Raw genomic sequence first — 22,257 nt, forward strand, 5'->3', positions numbered from 1 at the left:
TGTTGTATTCAATCCTGATGCAATTTCTGTGTTTCATCAACACTCTGATAGTCCACACATTATAGAATGCCCCCAGATGTGCAACGGAAACTACTACTGGTCATCCAGGGAACGATCAAAGCGTAAACTGTTTGAGACATTACTCCCATGGAGAAAAGTGCTCATGGTGACTGTTGTATTCAATCCCGATGCAATTTCTGTGTTTCATCAACACTCTGATAGTCCACAGATTACAAAATGCCTCCAGATGTGCATCGGAAACTACTACAGGTCTTCCAGGGAACGATAAAAGCGTAGACTGTTTGAGACATTACTCCCATGGAGGAAAGTGCGCATGGTGACTGTTGTATTCAATCGCTATGAAATTTCTGTGTTTCATCAACACTTTGAAGGTCCACAGATTACAGAATGCCTCCAGATGTGCATCGGAAACTACTACTGGTCTTCCAGGGAACGATCAAAGCGTAGACTGTTTAGACATTGCTCACCTGGAGGAGAGTGCGCAAGGTGGCTGTTGTATTCAATCCCGATGCAATTTCTGTGTTTCATCAACACTTTGAAGGTCCACAGATTACAGAATGCCTCCAGATGTCCATCGGAAACTACTACTGGTCTTCCAGGGAACGATCAAAACGTAGACAGTTTGAGACATTACTCCTATGGAGGAAAGTGCTCATGGTGACTGTTGTATTCAATCCCGATGCAGTTTCTGTGTTTCATCAACACTTTGAAGGTCCACAGATTACAGAATGCCTCCAGATGTGCATCGGAAACTATTACATTGACTTCCAGGGAACGATCAAAGCGTACACTGTTTGAGACATTACTCCCATATAGGAAATTGCGCATGGTGATTGCTGTATTCAATCCCGATGCAATTTCTGTGTTTCATCAACACTCTGATAGTCCACAGACTACAGAATGCCTCCAGATGTGCATCGGAAACTACTACTGGTCTTCAAGGGAACGATCAAAGCGTAAACTGTTTGAGACATTACTCCAATGGAGAAAAGCCTGCATGGTGCCTGTTGTATACAATCCCGATGCACATTCTGTGTTTCATCAACACTTTGAAGGTCCACAGATTACAGAATGCCTCCAGATGTGCATCGGAAACTACTACTGGTATTCCAGGGAACGATCAAATCGTAGACAGTTTGAGACATTACTCCAATGAGGAAAATGCGAATGATGACTGTTGTATTCAATCCCGAGGCAATTTCTGTGTTTCATCAACACTTTGAAGGTCCACAGATTACAGAATGCCTCCAGATGTGCATCGTAAACTACTACTGGTCTTCCAGGGAACGATCAAAGCGTAGACTGCTTGAGACATTACTCCTATGGGGGAAAGTGCTCATGGTGACTGCTGTATTCAATCCCGATGCAGCTTCTGTGTTTCATCAACACTCTGAAGGTCCACAGATTACAGAATGCCTCCAGATGTGCATCGGAAACTATTACAATGACTTCCAGGGAACGATCAAAGCGTAGACTGTTTGAGACATTACTCCCATGGAGGAAATTGCGCATGGTGACTGTTATATTCAATCCCGATGTAATTTCTGTTTTTCATCAACACTCAGATAGTCCACAGATTACAGGATGCCTCCAGATGTGCATCGGAAACTACTACTGGTCTTCCAGGGAACGATCAAAGCGTAGACTTTTTGAGACATTACTCACATGGAGGGTAGTGTGCATGGTGACTGTTGTATTCAATCCCGATACAATTTCTGTGGTTCATCAACACTTTGAAGGTCCACAGATTACAGAATGCCTCAAGATGTGCATCGGACACAACTACTGGTCTTGCAATGAACGATCAAAGCGTAGACTGTTTGAGACATTACTCCCATGGAGGAAAGTGCGCATGGTGACTGTTATATAGCATACCGATGCAGTTTCTGTGTTTCATCAACACTCTGAAGGTCCACAGATTACAGAATGCCTCCAGATGTGCATCGGAAACTATTACATTGACTTCCAGGGAACGATCAAAGCGTAGACTGTTTGAGACATTACTCCCATGGAGGAAATTGCGCATGGTGACTGTTGTATTCAATCCCGATGCAATTTCTGTGTTTCATCAACACTCAGATAGTCCACAGATTACAGGATGCCTCCAGATGTGCATCGGAAACTACTACTGGTCTTCCAGGGAACCATCAAAGCGTAGACTGTTTGAGACATTACTCCCATGGAGGAATGTGCGCATGGTGACTGTTGTATTCAATCCCGATGCAATTTCTGTGTTTTATCAACTCTCTGAAAGTCCACAGATTACAGAATGCCTCCAGATGTGCATCGGAAACTACTACTGGTGTTATAGGGAACGATCAAAACGTAGACAGTTTGAGACATTACTCCCATGGAGGAATATGCGAATGATGAGTGTTGTATTCAATAGCGAGGCGATTTCTGTGTTTCATCAACACTTTGAAGGTCCACAGATTACAGAATGCCTCCAGATGTGCATCGGAAACTACTACTGGTCTTGCAGGGAACGATCTAACCGTAGACTGTTTGAGACATTAATCCCATGGCGGAAAGTGCGCATAGTGACTGTTGTATTCAATCCTGATGCAATTTCTGTGTTTCATCAACACTCTGATAGTCCACACATTATAGAATGCCCCCAGATGTGCAACGGAAACTACTATGGTCATCCAGGGAACGATCAAAGCGTAAACTGTTTGAGACATTACTCCCATGCAGAAAAGTGCTCATGGTGACTGTTGTATTCAATCCCGATGCAATTTCTGTGTTTCATCAACACTCTGATAGTCCACAGATTACAAAATGCCTCCAGATGTGCATCGGAAACTACTACAGGTCTTCCAGGGAACGATAAAAGCGTAGACTGTTTGAGACATTTCTCCCATGGAGGAATGTGCGCATGGTGACTGTTGTATTCAATCGCTATGAAATTTCTGTGTTTCATCAACACTTTGAAGGTCCACAGATTACAGAATGCCTCCAGATGTGCATCGGAAACTACTACTGGTCTTCCAGGGAACGATCAAAGCGTAGACTGTTTAGACATTACTCACCTGGAGGAGAGTGCGCAAGGTGGCTGTTGTATTCAATCCCGATGCAATTTCTGTGTTTCATCAACACTTTGAAGGTCCACAGATTACAGAATGCCTCCAGATGTGCATCGGAAACTACTACTGGTCTTGCACGGAACGATCAAAGCGTAGACTGTTTGAGGCATTACTCCCATAAAGGAAAGTGCGCATGGTGACTGTTGTATTCAATCCTGATGCAATTTCTGTGTTTCATCAACACTCTGATAGTCCACATATTACAAAATGCCTCCAGATGTGCATTGGAAACTACTACAGGTCTTCCAGGGAACGATCAAAGCGTAGACTGTTTGACACATTACCCCCATGGAGGAAAGTGCGCATGGTGACTGTTGTTTTCAATCGCGATGCAATTTCTGTGTTTCATCAACACTTTGAGGTCCACAGATTACAGAATGCCTCCAGATGTGCATCGGAAACTACTACTGGTCTTCCAGGGAACGATCAAAGCATAGACTGTTTGAGACATTACTCACATGGAGGAAAGTGCGCAAGGTGGCTGTTGTATTCAATCCCGATGCAATTTCTGTGTTTCATCAACACTTTGAGGGTCGACAGGTTACAGAATGCCTCCATATGTGCATCGGAAACTATTACTGGTCTTCCAGGGAACGATCAAAAAGTAGACAGTTTGAGACATTACTCCCATGGCGGAAAGTGCGCTTGGTGACTGTTGTATTCAATCGCGATGCAATTTCTGTGTTTCATCAACACTCTGATAGTCCACAGATTACAGAATGCCTCCAGATGTGCATCGGAAACTACATCTGGTCTTAAAGGGAACGATCAAAGCGTAAACTGTTTGAGACATTACTCCCATGGAGAAAAGCCTGCATGGTGCCTGTTGTATACAATCCCGATGCACTGTCTGTGTTTCATCAACACTTTGAAGGTCCACAGATTACAGAATGCCTCCAGATGTGCATCGGAAACTACTACTGGTCTTCCTGGGAACGATCAAAGCGTAGACTGTTTGAGACATTACTCACATGGAGGAAAGTGCGCAAGGTGGCTGTTGTATTCAATCCCGATGCAATTTCTGTGTTTCATCAACACTTTGAAGGTCGACAGGTTACAGAATGCCTCCAGATGTGCATCGGAAACTACATCTGGTCTTAAAGGGAACGATCAAAGCGTAGACTGTTTGAGACATTACTCCCGTGGAGGAAAATGCGAATGATGACTGTTGTATTCAATCCCGAGGCAATTTCTGTGTTTCATCAACACTTTGAAGGTCCACAGATTACAGAATGCCTCCAGATGTGCATCGGAAACTACTACTGGTCTTGCAGGGAACGATCAAACCGTAGACTGTTTGAGACATTACTCCCATGGAGGTAAGTGCGCAAGGTCACTGTTGTATTCAATCCTGATGCAATTTCTGTGTTCCATCAACACTCTGATAGTCCCCACATTATAGAATGCCCCCAGATGTGCATCGGAAACTACTGCTGGTCTTCCAGGGAACGATCAAAGCGTAAACTGTTTGAGACATTACTCAAATGGAGAAAAGTGCACATGGTGACTGTTGTATTCAATCCCGATGCAATCTCTGGGTTTCATCAACACTCTGATAGTCCACAGATTACAAAATGCCTCCTGATGTGCATCGGAAACTACTACAGGTCTTCCAGGGAATGATCAAAGCGTAGACTGTTTGAGACATTACTCCCATGGAGGAAAGTGCGCATGGTGACTGTTGTATTCAATCTCGATGCAATTTCTGTGTTTCATCAACACTTTGAAGGTCCACAGATTACAGAATGCCTCCAGATGTGCATCGGAAACTACTACTGGTCTTCCAGGTAACGATCAAAGCGTAGACTGTTTGAGACATTACTCCCATGGAGGAAAGTGCGCATGGTGACTGTTGTATTCAATCTCGATGCAATTTCTGTGTTTCATCAACACTTTGAAGGTCCACAGATTACAGGATGCCTCCAGATGTACATCGGAAACTACTACTGGTCTTCCAGGGAACCATCAAAGCGTAGACTGCTTGAGACATTACTCCCATGGAGGAATATACGCATGGTGACTGTTGTATTCAATCAGGATGCAATTTCTGTGTTTTATCAACACTCTGAAAGTCCACAGATTACAGAATGCCTCCAGATGTGCATCGGAAACTACTACTGGTGATCCAGGGAACGATCAAAACTTAGACAGTTTGAGACATTACTCCCATGGAGGAATATGCGAATGATGGCTGTTGTATTCAATCCCGAGGCGATTTCTGTGTTTCATCAACACTTTGAAGGTCCACAGATTACAGAATGCCTCCAGATGTGCATCGGAAACTACTACTGGTCTTCCAGGGAACGATCAAAGCGTAGACTGTTTAGACATTACTCACCTGGAGGAGAGTGCGCAAGGTGGCTGTTGTATTCAATCCCGATGCAATTTCTGTGTTTCATCAACACTTTGAAGGTCCACAGATTACAGAATGCCTCCAGATGTGCATCGGAAACTACTACTGGTCTTGCACGGAACGATCAAAGCGTAGACTGTTTGAGGCATTACTCCCATAAAGGAAAGTGCGCATGGTGACTGTTGTATTCAATCCTGATGCCATTTCTGTGTTTCATCAACACTCTGATAGTCCACATATTACAAAATGCCTCCAGATGTGCATTGGAAACTACTACAGGTCTTCCAGGGAACGATCAAAGCGTAGACTGTTTGACACATTACCCCCATGGAGGAAAGTGCGCATGGTGACTGTTGTTTTCAATCGCGATGCAATTTCTGTGTTTCATCAACACTTTGAGGTCCACAGATTACAGAATGCCTCCAGATGTGCATCGGAAACTACTACTGGTCTTCCAGGGAACGATCAAAGCGTAGACTGTTTGAGACATTACTCACATGGAGGAAAGTGCGCAAGGTGGCTGTTGTATTCAATCCCGATGCAATTTCTGTGTTTCATCAACACTTTGAGGGTCGACAGGTTACAGAATGCCTCCATATGTGCATCGGAAACTATTACTGGTCTTCCAGGGAACGATCAAAAAGTAGACAGTTTGAGACATTACTCCCATGGCGGAAAGTGCGCTTGGTGACTGTTGTATTCAATCGCGATGCAATTTCTGTGTTTCATCAACACTCTGATAGTCCACAGATTACAGAATGCCTCCAGATGTGCATCGGAAACTACATCTGGTCTTAAAGGGAACGATCAAAGCGTAAACTGTTTGAGACATTACTCCCATGGAGAAAAGCCTGCATGGTGCCTGTTGTATACAATCCCGATGCACTGTCTGTGTTTCATCAACACTTTGAAGGTCCACAGATTACAGAATGCCTCCAGATGTGCATCGGAAACTACTACTGGTCTTCCTGGGAACGATCAAAGCGTAGACTGTTTGAGACATTACTCACATGGAGGAAAGTGCGCAAGGTGGCTGTTGTATTCAATCCCGATGCAATTTCTGTGTTTTATCAACACTTTGAAGGTCGACAGGTTACAGAATGCCTCCAGATGTGCATCGGAAACTACATCTGGTCTTAAAGGGAACGATCAAAGCGTAGACTGTTTGAGACATTACTCCCGTGGAGGAAAATGCGAATGATGACTGTTGTATTCAATCCCGAGGCAATTTCTGTGTTTCATCAACACTTTGAAGGTCCACAGATTACAGAATGCCTCCAGATGTGCATCGGAAACTACTACTGGTCTTGCAGGGAACGATCAAACCGTAGACTGTTTGAGACATTACTCCCATGGAGGTAAGTGCGCAAGGTCACTGTTGTATTCAATCCTGATGCAATTTCTGTGTTCCATCAACACTCTGATAGTCCCCACATTATAGAATGCCCCCAGATGTGCATCGGAAACTACTGCTGGTCTTCCAGGGAACGATCAAAGCGTAAACTGTTTGAGACATTACTCAAATGGAGAAAAGTGCACATGGTGACTGTTGTATTCAATCCCGATGCAATCTCTGGGTTTCATCAACACTCTGATAGTCCACAGATTACAAAATGCCTCCTGATGTGCATCGGAAACTACTACAGGTCTTCCAGGGAATGATCAAAGCGTAGACTGTTTGAGACATTACTCCCATGGAGGAAAGTGCGCATGGTGACTGTTGTATTCAATCTCGATGCAATTTCTGTGTTTCATCAACACTTTGAAGGTCCACAGATTACAGAATGCCTCCAGATGTGCATCGGAAACTACTACTGGTCTTCCAGGTAACGATCAAAGCGTAGACTGTTTGAGACATTACTCCCATGGAGGAAAGTGCGCATGGTGACTGTTGTATTCAATCTCAATGCAATTTCTGTGTTTCATCAACACTTTGAAGGTCCACAGATTACAGGATGCCTCCAGATGTACATCGGAAACTACTACTGGTCTTCCAGGGAACCATCAAAGCGTAGACTGCTTGAGACATTACTCCCATGGAGGAATATACGCATGGTGACTGTTGTATTCAATCAGGATGCAATTTCTGTGTTTTATCAACACTCTGAAAGTCCACAGATTACAGAATGCCTCCAGATGTGCATCGGAAACTACTACTGGTGATCCAGGGAACGATCAAAACTTAGACAGTTTGAGACATTACTCCCATGGAGGAATATGCGAATGATGGCTGTTGTATTCAATCCCGAGGCGATTTCTGTGTTTCATCAACACTTTGAAGGTCCACAGATTACAGAATGCCTCCAGATGTGCATCGGAAACTACTACTGGTCTTGCAGGGAACGATCTAACCGTAGACTGTTTGAGACATTACTCCCAAGGAGGAAAGTGCGCATGGTGACTGTTGTATTCAATCCTGATGCAATTTCTGTGTTTCATCAACACTCTGATAGTCCACACATTATAGAATGCCCCCAGATGTGCATCGGAAACTACTACTGGTCATCCAGGGAACGATCAAAGCGTAAACTGTTTGAGACATTACTCCCAAGGAGGAAAGTGCGCATGGTGACTGTTGTATTCAATCCTGATGCAATTTCTGTGTTTCATCAACACTCTGATAGTCCACACATTATAGAATGCCTCCAGATGTGCATCGGAAACTACTACGAGTCTTCAAGGGAACGATCAAAACGTAAACTGTTTGAGACATTACTCCCATGGAGAAAAGCCTGCATGGTGCCTGTTGTATACAATCCCGATGTACTTTCTGTGTTTCATCAATACTTGGAAGGTCCACAGATTACAGAATGCATCAACATGTGCATCGGAAACTACTACTGGTGTTCCAGGGAACGATCAAAACGTAGACAGTTTGAGACATTACTCCCATGGAGGAAAATGCGAATGATGACTGTTGTATTCAATCCCGATGATATTTCTGTGTTTAATCAACACTCTGTTTGTCCACAGATTACAGAATGCCTCCAGATGTGCATCGGAAACTACTACAGGTCTTCCAGGGAACGATCTGACCGTAGACTGTTTGAGACATTACTCCCATGGAGAAAAGCCTGCATGGTGACTGTTGTATTCAATGCCGATGCAATTTCTGTGTTTCATCAACACTTTGAAGGTACACAGATTACAGAATGCCTCCAGATGTGCATCGGAAACTACTACTGGTCTTCCAGGGAACGATCAAAGCGTTAACTGTTTGAGACATTACAACCATGGAGGAAAGTGGGCATGGTGACTGTTGTATTCAATCCCAATCCATTATCTGTGTTTCATCAACACTCAGATAGTCCACAGATTACAGAATGCCTCCAGATGTGCATCGGAAACTACTACTGGTCTTCCAGGGAACGATCAAAGCGTAAACTGTTTGATACATTACACCAATCGAGGAAAGTGCGCATGGTGACTGTTGTATTCAATCCCGATGCAATTTCTGTGTTTCATCAAGACTCTGATAGTCCACAGATTACAAAGTGCCTCCAGATGTGCATCGGAAATTACTACTGGTCTTCCAGGGAACGATCAAAACGTAAACTGTTTGAGACATTACAACCATGGAGGAAAGTACTCATGGTAACTGTTGTATTCAATCCCGATGCAGTTTCTGTGTTTCATCAACACTCTGATATTCCACACATTACAGAATGCCTCCAGATGTGCATCGAGAACTATTACATTGACTTCTAGGGAACGATCAAAGCGTAAACTGTTTGATACATTACACCAATCGAGGAAAGTGCGCATGGCGACTGTTGTATTCAATCCCGATGCCATTTCTGTGTTTTATCAACACTCTGATAGTCCACAGATTACAGAATGCCTCCAGATGTGCATCGGAAACTACTACGAGTCTTCAAGGGAACATTCAAAACGTAAACTGTTTGAGACATTACTCCTATGGAGAAAAGCCTGCATGGTGCCTGTTGTATACAATCCCGATGTACTTTCTGTGTTTCATCAACACTTGGAAGGTCCACAGATTACAGAATGCATCCAGATGTGCATCGGAAACTACTACTGGTGTTCCAGGGAACGATCAAAACGTAGACAGTTTGAGACATTACTCCCATGGAGGAAAATGCGAATGATGACTGTTGTATTCAATCCCGATGATATTTCTGTGTTTAATCAACACTCTGTTTGTCCACAGTTTACAGAATGCCTCCAGATGTGCAACGGAAACTACTACAGGTCTTCCAGGGAACGATCTAACCGTAGACTGTTTGAGACATTACTCCCATGGAGGAAAGTGCGCATGGTGACTGTTGTATTCAATCCCGATGCAATTTCTGTGTTTCATCAACACTTTGAAGGTACACAGATTACAGAATGCCTCCAGATGTACATCGGAAACTACTACTGGTCTTCCAGGGAACCATCAAAGCGTAGACTGCTTGAGACATTACTCCCATGGAGGAATATACGCATGGTGACTGTTGTATTCAATCAGGATGCAATTTCTGTGTTTTATCAACACTCTGAAAGTCCACAGATTACAGAATGCCTCCAGATGTGCATCGGAAACTACTACTGGTGATCCAGGGAACGATCAAAACTTAGACAGTTTGAGACATTACTCCCATGGAGGAATATGCGAATGATGGCTGTTGTATTCAATCCCGAGGCGATTTCTGTGTTTCATCAACACTTTGAAGGTCCACAGATTACAGAATGCCTCCAGATGTGCATCGGAAACTACTACTGGTCTTGCAGGGAACGATCTAACCGTAGACTGTTTGAGACATTACTCCCAAGGAGGAAAGTGCGCATGGTGACTGTTGTATTCAATCCTGATGCAATTTCTGTGTTTCATCAACACTCTGATAGTCCACACATTATAGAATGCCCCCAGATGTGCATCGGAAACTACTACTGGTCATCCAGGGAACGATCAAAGCGTAAACTGTTTGAGACATTACTCCCAAGGAGGAAAGTGCGCATGGTGACTGTTGTATTCAATCCTGATGCAATTTCTGTGTTTCATCAACACTCTGATAGTCCACACATTATAGAATGCCTCCAGATGTGCATCGGAAACTACTACGAGTCTTCAAGGGAACGATCAAAACGTAAACTGTTTGAGACATTACTCCCATGGAGAAAAGCCTGCATGGTGCCTGTTGTATACAATCCCGATGTACTTTCTGTGTTTCATCAATACTTGGAAGGTCCACAGATTACAGAATGCATCAACATGTGCATCGGAAACTACTACTGGTGTTCCAGGGAACGATCAAAACGTAGACAGTTTGAGACATTACTCCCATGGAGGAAAATGCGAATGATGACTGTTGTATTCAATCCCGATGATATTTCTGTGTTTAATCAACACTCTGTTTGTCCACAGATTACAGAATGCCTCCAGATGTGCATCGGAAACTACTACAGGTCTTCCAGGGAACGATCTGACCGTAGACTGTTTGAGACATTACTCCCATGGAGAAAAGCCTGCATGGTGACTGTTGTATTCAATGCCGATGCAATTTCTGTGTTTCATCAACACTTTGAAGGTACACAGATTACAGAATGCCTCCAGATGTGCATCGGAAACTACTACTGGTCTTCCAGGGAACGATCAAAGCGTTAACTGTTTGAGACATTACAACCATGGAGGAAAGTGGGCATGGTGACTGTTGTATTCAATCCCAATCCATTATCTGTGTTTCATCAACACTCAGATAGTCCACAGATTACAGAATGCCTCCAGATGTGCATCGGAAACTACTACTGGTCTTCCAGGGAACGATCAAAGCGTAAACTGTTTGATACATTACACCAATCGAGGAAAGTGCGCATGGTGACTGTTGTATTCAATCCCGATGCAATTTCTGTGTTTCATCAAGACTCTGATAGTCCACAGATTACAAAGTGCCTCCAGATGTGCATGGGAAATTACTACTGGTCTTCCAGGGAACGATCAAAACGTAAACTGTTTGAGACATTACAACCATGGAGGAAAGTACTCATGGTAACTGTTGTATTCAATCCCGATGCAGTTTCTGTGTTTCATCAACACTCTGATATTCCACACATTACAGAATGCCTCCAGATGTGCATCGAGAACTATTACATTGACTTCTAGGGAACGATCAAAGCGTAAACTGTTTGATACATTACACCAATCGAGGAAAGTGCGCATGGCGACTGTTGTATTCAATCCCGATGCCATTTCTGTGTTTTATCAACACTCTGATAGTCCACAGATTACAGAATGCCTCCAGATGTGCATCGGAAACTACTACGAGTCTTCAAGGGAACATTCAAAACGTAAACTGTTTGAGACATTACTCCTATGGAGAAAAGCCTGCATGGTGCCTGTTGTATACAATCCCGATGTACTTTCTGTGTTTCATCAACACTTGGAAGGTCCACAGATTACAGAATGCATCCAGATGTGCATCGGAAACTACTACTGGTGTTCCAGGGAACGATGAAAACGTAGACAGTTTGAGACATTACTCCCATGGAGGAAAATGCGAATGATGACTGTTGTATTCAATCCCGATGATATTTCTGTGTTTAATCAACACTCTGTTTGTCCACAGATTACAGAATGCCTCCAGATGTGCAACGGAAACTACTACAGGTCTTCCAGGGAACGATCTAACCGTAGACTGTTTGAGACATTACTCCCATGGAGGAAAGTGCGCATGGTGACTGTTGTATTCAATCCCGATGCAATTTCTGTGTTTCATCAACACTTTGAAGGTACACAGATTACAGAATGCCTCCAGATGTGCATCGGAAACTACTACTGGTCTTCCAGGGAACGATCAAAGCGTAAACTGTTTGAGACATTACAACCATGGAGGAAAGTGGGCATGGTGACAGTTGTATTCAATCCCAATCCAATATCTGTGTTTCATCAACACTCAGATAGTCCACAGATTACAGAATGCCTCCAGATGTGCATCGGAAACTACTACTGGTCTTCCAGGGAACGATCAAAGCGTAAACTGTTTGATACATTACACCAATCGAGGAAAGTGCGCATGGTGACTGTTGTATTCAATCCCGATGCAATTTCTGTGTTTCATCAAGACTCTGATACTCCACAGATTACAAAATGCCTCCAGATGTGCATCGGAAACTACTACTGGTCTTCCAGGGAACGATCAAAACGTAGACAGTTTGAGACATTACTCCCATTGAGGAATATGCGAATGATGAGTGTTGTATTCAATCCCGAGGCGATTTCTGTGTTTCATCAACACTTTGTAGGTCCACAGATTACAGAATGCCTCCAGATGTGCATCGGAAACTACTACTGGTCTTGCAGGGAACGATCTGACCGTAGACTGTTTGAGACATTACTCCCAAGGAGGAAAGTGCGCATAGTGACTGTTGTATTCAATCCTGATGCAATTTCTGTGTTTCATCAACACTCTGATAGTCCACACATTATAGAATGCCCCCAGATGTGCAACGGTAACTACTACTGGTCATCCAGGGAACGATCAAAGCGTAAACTGTTTGACACATTACTCCCATGGAGAAAAGTGCTCATGGTGACTGTTGTATTCAATCCCGATGCAATTTCTGTGTTTCATCAACACTCTGATAGTCCACAGATTACAAAATGCCTCCAGATGTGCATCGGAAACTACTACAGGTCTTCCAGGGAACGATAAAAGCGTAGACTGTTTGAGACATTACTCCCATGGAGGAAAGTGCGCATGGTGACTGTTGTATTCAATCGCTATGAAATTTCTGTGTTTCATCAACACTTTGAAGGTCCACAGATTACAGAATGCCTCCAGATCTGCATCGGAAACTACTACTGGTCTTCCAGGGAACGATCAAAGCGTAGACTGTTTAGACATTGCTCACCTGGAGGAGAGTGCGCAAGGTGGCTGTTGTATTCAATCCCGATGCAATTTCTGTGTTTCATCAACACTTTGAAGGTCCACAGATTACAGAATGCCTCCAGATGTCCATCGGAAACTACTACTGGTCTTCCAGGGAACGATCAAAACGTAGACAGTTTGAGACATTACTCCTATGGAGGAAAGTGCTCATGGTGTCTGTTGTATTCAATCCCGATGCAGTTTCTGTGTTTCATCAACACTTTGAAGGTCCACAGATTACAGAATGCCTCCAGATGTGCATCGGAAACTATTACATTGACTTCCAGGGAACGATCAAAGCGTACACTGTTTGAGACATTACTCCCATATAGGAAATTGCGCATGGTGATTGCTGTATTCAATCCCGATGCAATTTCTGTGTTTCATCAACACTCTGATAGTCCACAGACTACAGAATGCCTCCAGATGTGCATCGGAAACTACTACTGGTCTTCAAGGGAACGATCAAAGCGTAAACTGTTTGAGACATTACTCCAATGGAGAAAAGCCTGCATGGTGCCTGTTGTATACAATCCCGATGCACATTCTGTGTTTCATCAACACTTTGAAGGTCCACAGATTACAGAATGCCTCCAGATGTGCATCGGAAACTACTACTGGTATTCCAGGGAACGATCAAATCGTAGACAGTTTGAGACATTACTCCAATGAGGAAAATGCGAATGATGACTGTTGTATTCAATCCCGAGGCAATTTCTGTGTATCATCAACACTTTGAAGGTCCACAGATTACAGAATGCCTCCAGATGTGCATCGGAAACTACTACTGGTCTTCCAGGGAACGATCAAAGCGTAGACTGCTTGAGACATTACTCCTATGGGGGAAAGTGCTCATGGTGACTGCTGTATTCAATCCCGATGCAGCTTCTGTGTTTCATCAACACTCTGAAGGTCCACAGATTACAGAATGCCTCCAGATGTGCATCGGAAACTATTACAATGACTTCCAGTTAACGATCAAAGCGTAGACTGTTTGAGACATTACTCCCATGGAGGAAATTGCGCATGGTGACTGTTATATTCAATCCCGATGTAATTTCTGTTTTTCATCAACACTCAGATAGTCCACAGATTACAGGATGCCTCCAGATGTGCATCGGAAACTACTACTGGTCTTCCAGGGAACGATCAAAGCGTAGACTTTTTGAGACATTACTCACATGGAGGGTAGTGTGCATGGTGACTGTTGTATTCAATCCCGATACAATTTCTGTGGTTCATCAACACTTTGAAGGTCCACAGATTACAGAATGCCTCAAGATGTGCATCGGACACAACTACTGGTCTTGCAATGAACGATCAAAGCGTAGACTGTTTGAGACATTACTCCCATGGAGGAAAGTGCGCATGGTGACTGTTATATAGCATACCGATGCAGTTTCTGTGTTTCATCAACACTCTGAAGGTCCACAGATTACAGAATGCCTCCAGATGTGCATCGGAAACTATTACATTGACTTCCAGGGAACGATCAAAGCGTAGACTGTTTGAGACATTACTCCCATGGAGGAAATTGCGCATGGTGACTGTTGTATTCAATCCCGATGCAATTTCTGTGTTTCATCAACACTCAGATAGTCCACAGATTACAGGATGCCTCCAGATGTGCATCGGAAACTACTACTGGTCTTCCAGGGAACCATCAAAGCGTAGACTGTTTGAGACATTACTCCCATGGAGGAATGTGCGCATGGTGACTGTTGTATTCAATCCCGATGCAATTTCTGTGTTTTATCAACTCTCTGAAAGTCCACAGATTACAGAATGCCTCCAGATGTGCATCGGAAACTACTACTGGTGTTATAGGGAACGATCAAAACGTAGACAGTTTGAGACATTACTCCCATGGAGGAATATGCGAATGATGAGTGTTGTATTCAATAGCGAGGCGATTTCTGTGTTTCATCAACACTTTGAAGGTCCACAGATTACAGAATGCCTCCAGATGTGCATCGGAAACTACTACTGGTCTTGCAGGGAACGATCTAACCGTAGACTGTTTGAGACATTAATCCCATGGCGGAAAGTGCGCATAGTGACTGTTGTATTCAATCCTGATGCAATTTCTGTGTTTCATCAACACTCTGATAGTCCACACATTATAGAATGCCCCCAGATGTGCAACGGAAACTACTACTGGTCATCCAGGGAACGATCAAAGCGTAAACTGTTTGAGACATTACTCCCATGGAGAAAAGTGCTCATGGTGACTGTTGTATTCAATCCCGATGCAATTTCTGTGTTTCATCAACACTCTGATAGTCCACAGATTACAAAATGCCTCCAGATGTGCATCGGAAACTACTACAGGTCTTCCAGGGAACGATAAAAGCGTAGACTGTTTGAGACATTTCTCCCATGGAGGAATGTGCGCATGGTGACTGTTGTATTCAATCGCTATGAAATTTCTGTGTTTCATCAACACTTTGAAGGTCCACAGATTACAGAATGCCTCCAGATGTGCAACGGAAACTACTACTGGTCTTCCAGGGAACGATCAAAGCGTAGACTGTTTAGACATTACTCACCTGGAGGAGAGTGCGCAAGGTGGCTGTTGTATTCAATCCCGATGCAATTTCTGTGTTTCATCAACACTTTGAGGGTCGACAGGTTACAGAATGCCTCCATATGTGCATCGGAAACTATTACTGGTCTTCCAGGGAACGATCAAAAAGTAGACAGTTTGAGACATTACTCCCATGGCGGAAAGTGCGCTTGGTGACTGTTGTATTCAATCGCGATGCAATTTCTGTGTTTCATCAACACTCTGATAGTCCACAGATTACAGAATGCCTCCAGATGTGCATCGGAAACTACATCTGGTCTTAAAGGGAACGATCAAAGCGTAAACTGTTTGAGACATTACTCCCATGGAGAAAACCTGCATGGTGCCTATTGTATACAATCCCGATGCACTGTTTGTGTTTCATCAACACTTTGAAGGTCCACAGATTACAGAATGCCTACAGATGTGTATCGGAAACTACTACTGGTCTTCCAGGGAACGATCAAAACGTAGAGAGTTTGAGACATTACTCCCGTGGAGGAAAATGCGAATGATGACTGTTGTATTCAATCCCGAGGCAATTTCTGTGTTTCATCAACACTTTGAAGGTCCACAGATTACAGAATGCCTCCAGATGTGCATCGGAAACTACTACTGGTCTTGCAGGGAACGATCAAACCGTAGACTGTTTGAGACATTACTCCCATGGAGGTAAGTGCGCAAGGTCACTGTTGTATTCAATCCTGATGCAATTTCTGTGTTCCATCAACACTCTGATAGTCCCCACATTATAGAATGCCCCCAGATGTGCATCGGAAACTACTGCTGGTCTTCCAGGGAACGATCAAAGCGTAAACTGTTTGAGACATTACTCAAATGGAGAAAAGTGCACATGGTGACTGTTGTATTCAATCCCGATGCAATCTCTGGGTTTCATCAACACTCTGATAGTCCACAGATTACAAAATGCCTCCTGATGTGCATCGGAAACTACTACAGGTCTTCCAGGGAATGATCAAAGCGTAGACTGTTTGAGACATTACTCCCATGTAGGAAATTGCGCATGGTGACTGTTGTATTCAATCTCGATGCAATTTCTGTGTTTCATCAACACTTTGAAGGTGCACAGATTACAGAATGCCTCCAGATGTGCATCGGAAACTACTACTGGTCTTCCAGGTAACGATCAAAGCGTAGACTGTTTGAGACATTACTCCCATGGAGGAAAGTGCGCATGGTGACTGTTGTATTCAATCTCGATGCAATTTCTGTGTTTCATCAACACTTTGAAGGTCCACAGATTACAGGATGCCTCCAGATGTACATCGGAAACTACTACTGGTCTTCCAGGGAACCATCAAAGCGTAGACTGCTTGAGACATTACTCCCATGGAGGAATATACGCATGGTGACTGTTGTATTCAATCAGGATGCAATTTCTGTGTTTTATCAACACTCTGAAAGTCCACAGATTACAGAATGCCTCCAGATGTGCATCGGAAACTACTACTGGTGATCCAGGGAACGATCAAAACTTAGACAGTTTGAGACATTACTCCCATGGAGGAATATGCGAATGATGGCTGTTGTATTCAATCCCGAGGCGATTTCTGTGTTTCATCAACACTTTGAAGGCCCACAGATTACAGAATGCCTCCAAATGTGCATCGGAAACTACTACTGGTCTTGCAGGGAACGATCTAACCGTAGACTGTTTGAGACATTACTCCCAAGGAGGAAAGTGCGCATGGTGACTGTTGTATTCAATCCTGATGCAATTTCTGAGTTTCATCAACACTCTGATAGTCCACACATTATAGAATGCCCCCAGATGTGCATCGGAAACTACTACTGGTCATCCAGGGAACGATCAAAGCGTAAACTGTTTGAGACATTACTCCCAAGGAGGAAAGTGCGCATGGTGACTGTTGTATTCAATCCTGATGCAATTTCTGTGTTTCATCAACACTCTGATAGTCCACACATTATAGAATGCCTCCAGATGTGCATCGGAAACTACTACGAGTCTTCAAGGGAACGATCAAAACGTAAACTGTTTGAGACATTACTCCCATGGAGAAAAGCCTGCATGGTGCCTGTTGTATACAATCCCGATGTACTTTCTGTGTTTCATCAATACTTGGAAGGTCCACAGATTACAGAATGCATCAACATGTGCATCGGAAACTACTACTGGTGTTCCAGGGAACGTTCAAAACGTAGACAGTTTGAGACATTACTCCCATGGAGGAAAATGCGAATGATGACTGTTGTATTCAATCCCGATGATATTTCTGTGTTTAATCAACACTCTGTTTGTCCACAGATTACAGAATGCCTCCAGATGTGCATCGGAAACTACTACAGGTCTTCCAGGGAACGATCAAAACGTAAACTGTTTGAGACATTACAACCATGGAGGAAAGTACTCATGGTAACTGTTGTATTCAATCCCGATGCAGTTTCTGTGTTTCATCAACACTCTGATATTCCACACATTACAGAATGCCTCCAGATGTGCATCGAGAACTATTACATTGACTTCTAGGGAACGATCAAAGCGTAAACTGTTTGATACATTACACCAATCGAGGAAAGTGCGCATGGCGACTGTTGTATTCAATCCCGATGCCATTTCTGTGTTTTATCAACACTCTGATAGTCCACAGATTACAGAATGCCTCCAGATGTGCATCGGAAACTACTACGAGTCTTCAAGGGAACACTCAAAACGTAAACTGTTTGAGACATTACTCCTATGGAGAAAAGCCTGCATGGTGCCTGTTGTATACAATCCCGATGTACTTTCTGTGTTTCATCAACACTTGGAAGGTCCACAGATTACAGAATGCATCCAGATGTGCATCGGAAACTACTACTGGTGTTCCAGGGAACGATCAAAACGTAGACAGTTTGAGACATTACTCCCATGGAGGAAAATGCGAATGATGACTGTTGTATTCAATACCGATGATATTTCTGTGTTTAATCAACACTCTGTTTGTCCACAGATTACAGAATGCCTCCAGATGTGCATCGGAAACTACTACAGGTCTTCCAGGGAACGATCTAACCGTAGACTGTTTGAGACATTACTCCCATGGAGGAAAGTGCGCATGGTGACTGTTGTATTCAATCCCGATGCAATTTCTGTGTTTCATCAACACTTTGAAGGTACACAGATTACAGAATGCCTCCAGATGTGCATCGGAAACTACTACTGGTCTTCCAGGGAACGATCAAAGCGTAAACTGTTTGAGACATTACAACCATGGAGGAAAGTGGGCATGGTGACTGTTGTATTCAATCCCAATCCAATATCTGTGTTTCATCAACACTCAGATAGTCCACAGATTACAGAATGCCTCCAGATGTGCATCGGAAACTACTACTGGTCTTCCAGGGAACGATCAAAGCGTAAACTGTTTGATACATTACACCAATCGAGGAAAGTGCGCATGGTGACTGTTGTATTCAATCCCGATGCAATTTCTGTGTTTCATCAAGACTCTGATAGTCCACAGATTACAAAATGCCTCCAGATGTGCATCGGAAACTACTACTGGTCTTCCAGGGAACGATCAAAACGTAAACTGTTTGTGACATTACAACCATGGAGGAAAGTGCGCATGGTGACTGTTGTATTCAATCCGAATGCAATATCTGTGTTTCATCAACACTCTGATAGTCCACAGATTACAGAATGCCTCTAGATGTGCATCGGAAGCTATTACATTGACTTCCAGGGAACGATCAAAGCGTAGACTGTTTGAGACATTACTCCCATGGAGGAAAGTGCGCATGGTGACTGTTGTATTCAATACTGATGCAATTTCTGTGTTTAATCAACACTCTGATAGTCCACACTTTGTAGAATGCACCCAGATGTGCATCGGAAACTACTTCTGGACTTCCAGGGAACGATCAAAGCGTAAACTGTTTGAGACATTACTCCCATGGAGAAAAGAGCACATGGTGACTGTTGTATTCAATCCCGATGCAATTTCTGTGTTTCATCAACACTCTGATAGTCCACATATTACAAAATGCTCCCAGATGTGCATCGGAAACTACTACAGGTCTTCCAGGGAACGATCAAAGCGTAGACTGTTTGAGACATTACTCCTATGGAGGAAAGTGCTCATGGTGACTGTTGTATTCAATCCCGATGCAGTTTCTGTGTTTCATCAACACTTTGAAGGTCCACAGATTACAGAATGCCTCCAGATGTGCATCGGAAACTATTACATTGGCTTCCAGGGAACGATCAAAGCGTACACTGTTTGAGACATTACTCCCATGTAGGAAATTGCGCATGGTGACTGTTGTATTCAATCACGATGCAATTTCTGTGTTTCATCAACACTCTGATAGTCCACAGACTACAGAATGCCTCCAGATGTCCATCGGAAACTACTACTGGTCTTCAAGGGAACGATCAAAGCGTAAACTGTTTGAGACATTACTCCAATGGAGAAAAGCCTGCATGGTGCCTGTTGTATACAATCCCGTGCACATTCTGTGTTTCATCAACACTTTGAAGGTCCACAGATTACAGAATGCCTCCAGATGTGCATCGGAAACTACTACTGGTATTCCAGGGAACAATCAAATCGTAGACAGTTTGAGACATTACTCCCATGGAGGAAAATGCGAATGATGACTGTTGTATTCAATCCCGAGGCGATTTCTGTGTTTCATCAACACTTTGAAGGTCCACAGATTACAGAATGCCTCCAGATGTCCATCGGTAACTAATACTGGTCTTCCAGGGAACGATCAAAACGTAGACAGTTTGAGACATTACTCCCACGGAGGAAAGTGCGCATGGTGACTGTTGTATTGCATACCGATGCAATTTCTGTGTTTCATAAACACTTTGAAGATCCACAGATTACAGAATGCCTCCAGATGTGCATCGGAAACTACTACTGGTCTTCCAGGGAACGATCAAGGCGTAGACTGTTTGAGACATTACTCCTATGGGGGATAGTGCTCATGGTGACTGTTGTATTCAATCCCGATGCAGTTTCTGTGTTTCATCAACACTCTGAAGGTCCACAGATTACAGAATGCCTCCAGATGTGCATCGGAAACTATTACATTGACTTCCAGGGAACGATCAAAGCGTAGACTGTTTGAGACATTACTCCCATGGAGGAAATTGCGCATGGTGACTGTTGTATTCAATCCCGATGCAATTTCTGTGTTTCATCAACACTCAGATAGTCCACAGCTTACAGGATGCCTCCAGATGTGCATCGGAACTACTACTGGTCTTCCAGGGAACCATCAAAGCGTAGACTGTTTGAGACATTACTCCCAAGGAGGAATGTGCGCATGGTGACTGTTGTATTCAATCCCGATGCAATTTCTGTGTTTTATCAACACTCTGAAAGTCCACAGATTACAGAATGTTTCCAGATGTGCATCGGAAACTACTACTGGTGATCCAGGGAACGATCAAAACGTAGACAGTTTGAGACATTACTCCCATGGAGGAATATGCGAATGATGGCTGTTGTATTCAATCCCGAGGCGATTTCTGTGTTTCATCAACACTTTGAAGGTCCACAGATTACAGAATGCCTCCAGATGTGCATCGGAAACTACTACTGGTCTTGCAGGGAACGATCTAACCGTAGACTGTTTGAGACATTACTCCCATGGAGGAAAGTGCGCATGGTGACTGTTGTATTCAATCCTGATGCAATTTCTGTGTTTCATCAACACTCTGATAGTCCACACATTATAGAATGCCCCCAGATGTGCATCGGAAACTACTACTGGTCATCCAGGGAACGATCAAAGCGTAAACTGTTTGAGACATTACTCCCATGGAGAAAAGTGCTCATGGTGACTGTTGTATTCAATCCCGATGCAATTTCTGTGTTTCATCAACACTCTGATAGTCCACAGATTACAAAATGCCTCCAGTTGTGCATCGGAAACTACTACAGGTCTTCCAAGGAACGATGAAAGCGTAGACTGTTTGAGACATTACTCCCATGGAGGAAAGTGCGCATTTTGACTGTTGTATTCAATCGCTATAAAATTTCTGTGTTTCATCAACACTTTGAAGGTCCACAGATTACAGAATGCCTCCATATGTGCATCGGAAACTACTACTGGTCTTCCAGGGAACGATCAAAGCGTAGACTGTTTGAGACATTACTCACATGGAGGAAAGTGCGCAAGGTGGCTGTTGTATTCAATCCCGATGCAATATCTGTGTTTCATCAACACTTTGAAGGTCGACAGGTTACAGAATGCCTCCAGATGTGCATCGGAAACTACTACTGGTCTTCCAGGGAACGATCAAAACGTAGACAGTTTGAGACATTACTCCTTTGGAGGAAAGTGCGCATGGTGACTGTTGTATTCCATACCGATGCAATTTCT

Source organism: Schistocerca gregaria, chromosome 9, assembly GCF_023897955.1.
Source record: "Schistocerca gregaria isolate iqSchGreg1 chromosome 9, iqSchGreg1.2, whole genome shotgun sequence".
Taxonomy (NCBI): domain Eukaryota; kingdom Metazoa; phylum Arthropoda; class Insecta; order Orthoptera; family Acrididae; genus Schistocerca; species Schistocerca gregaria.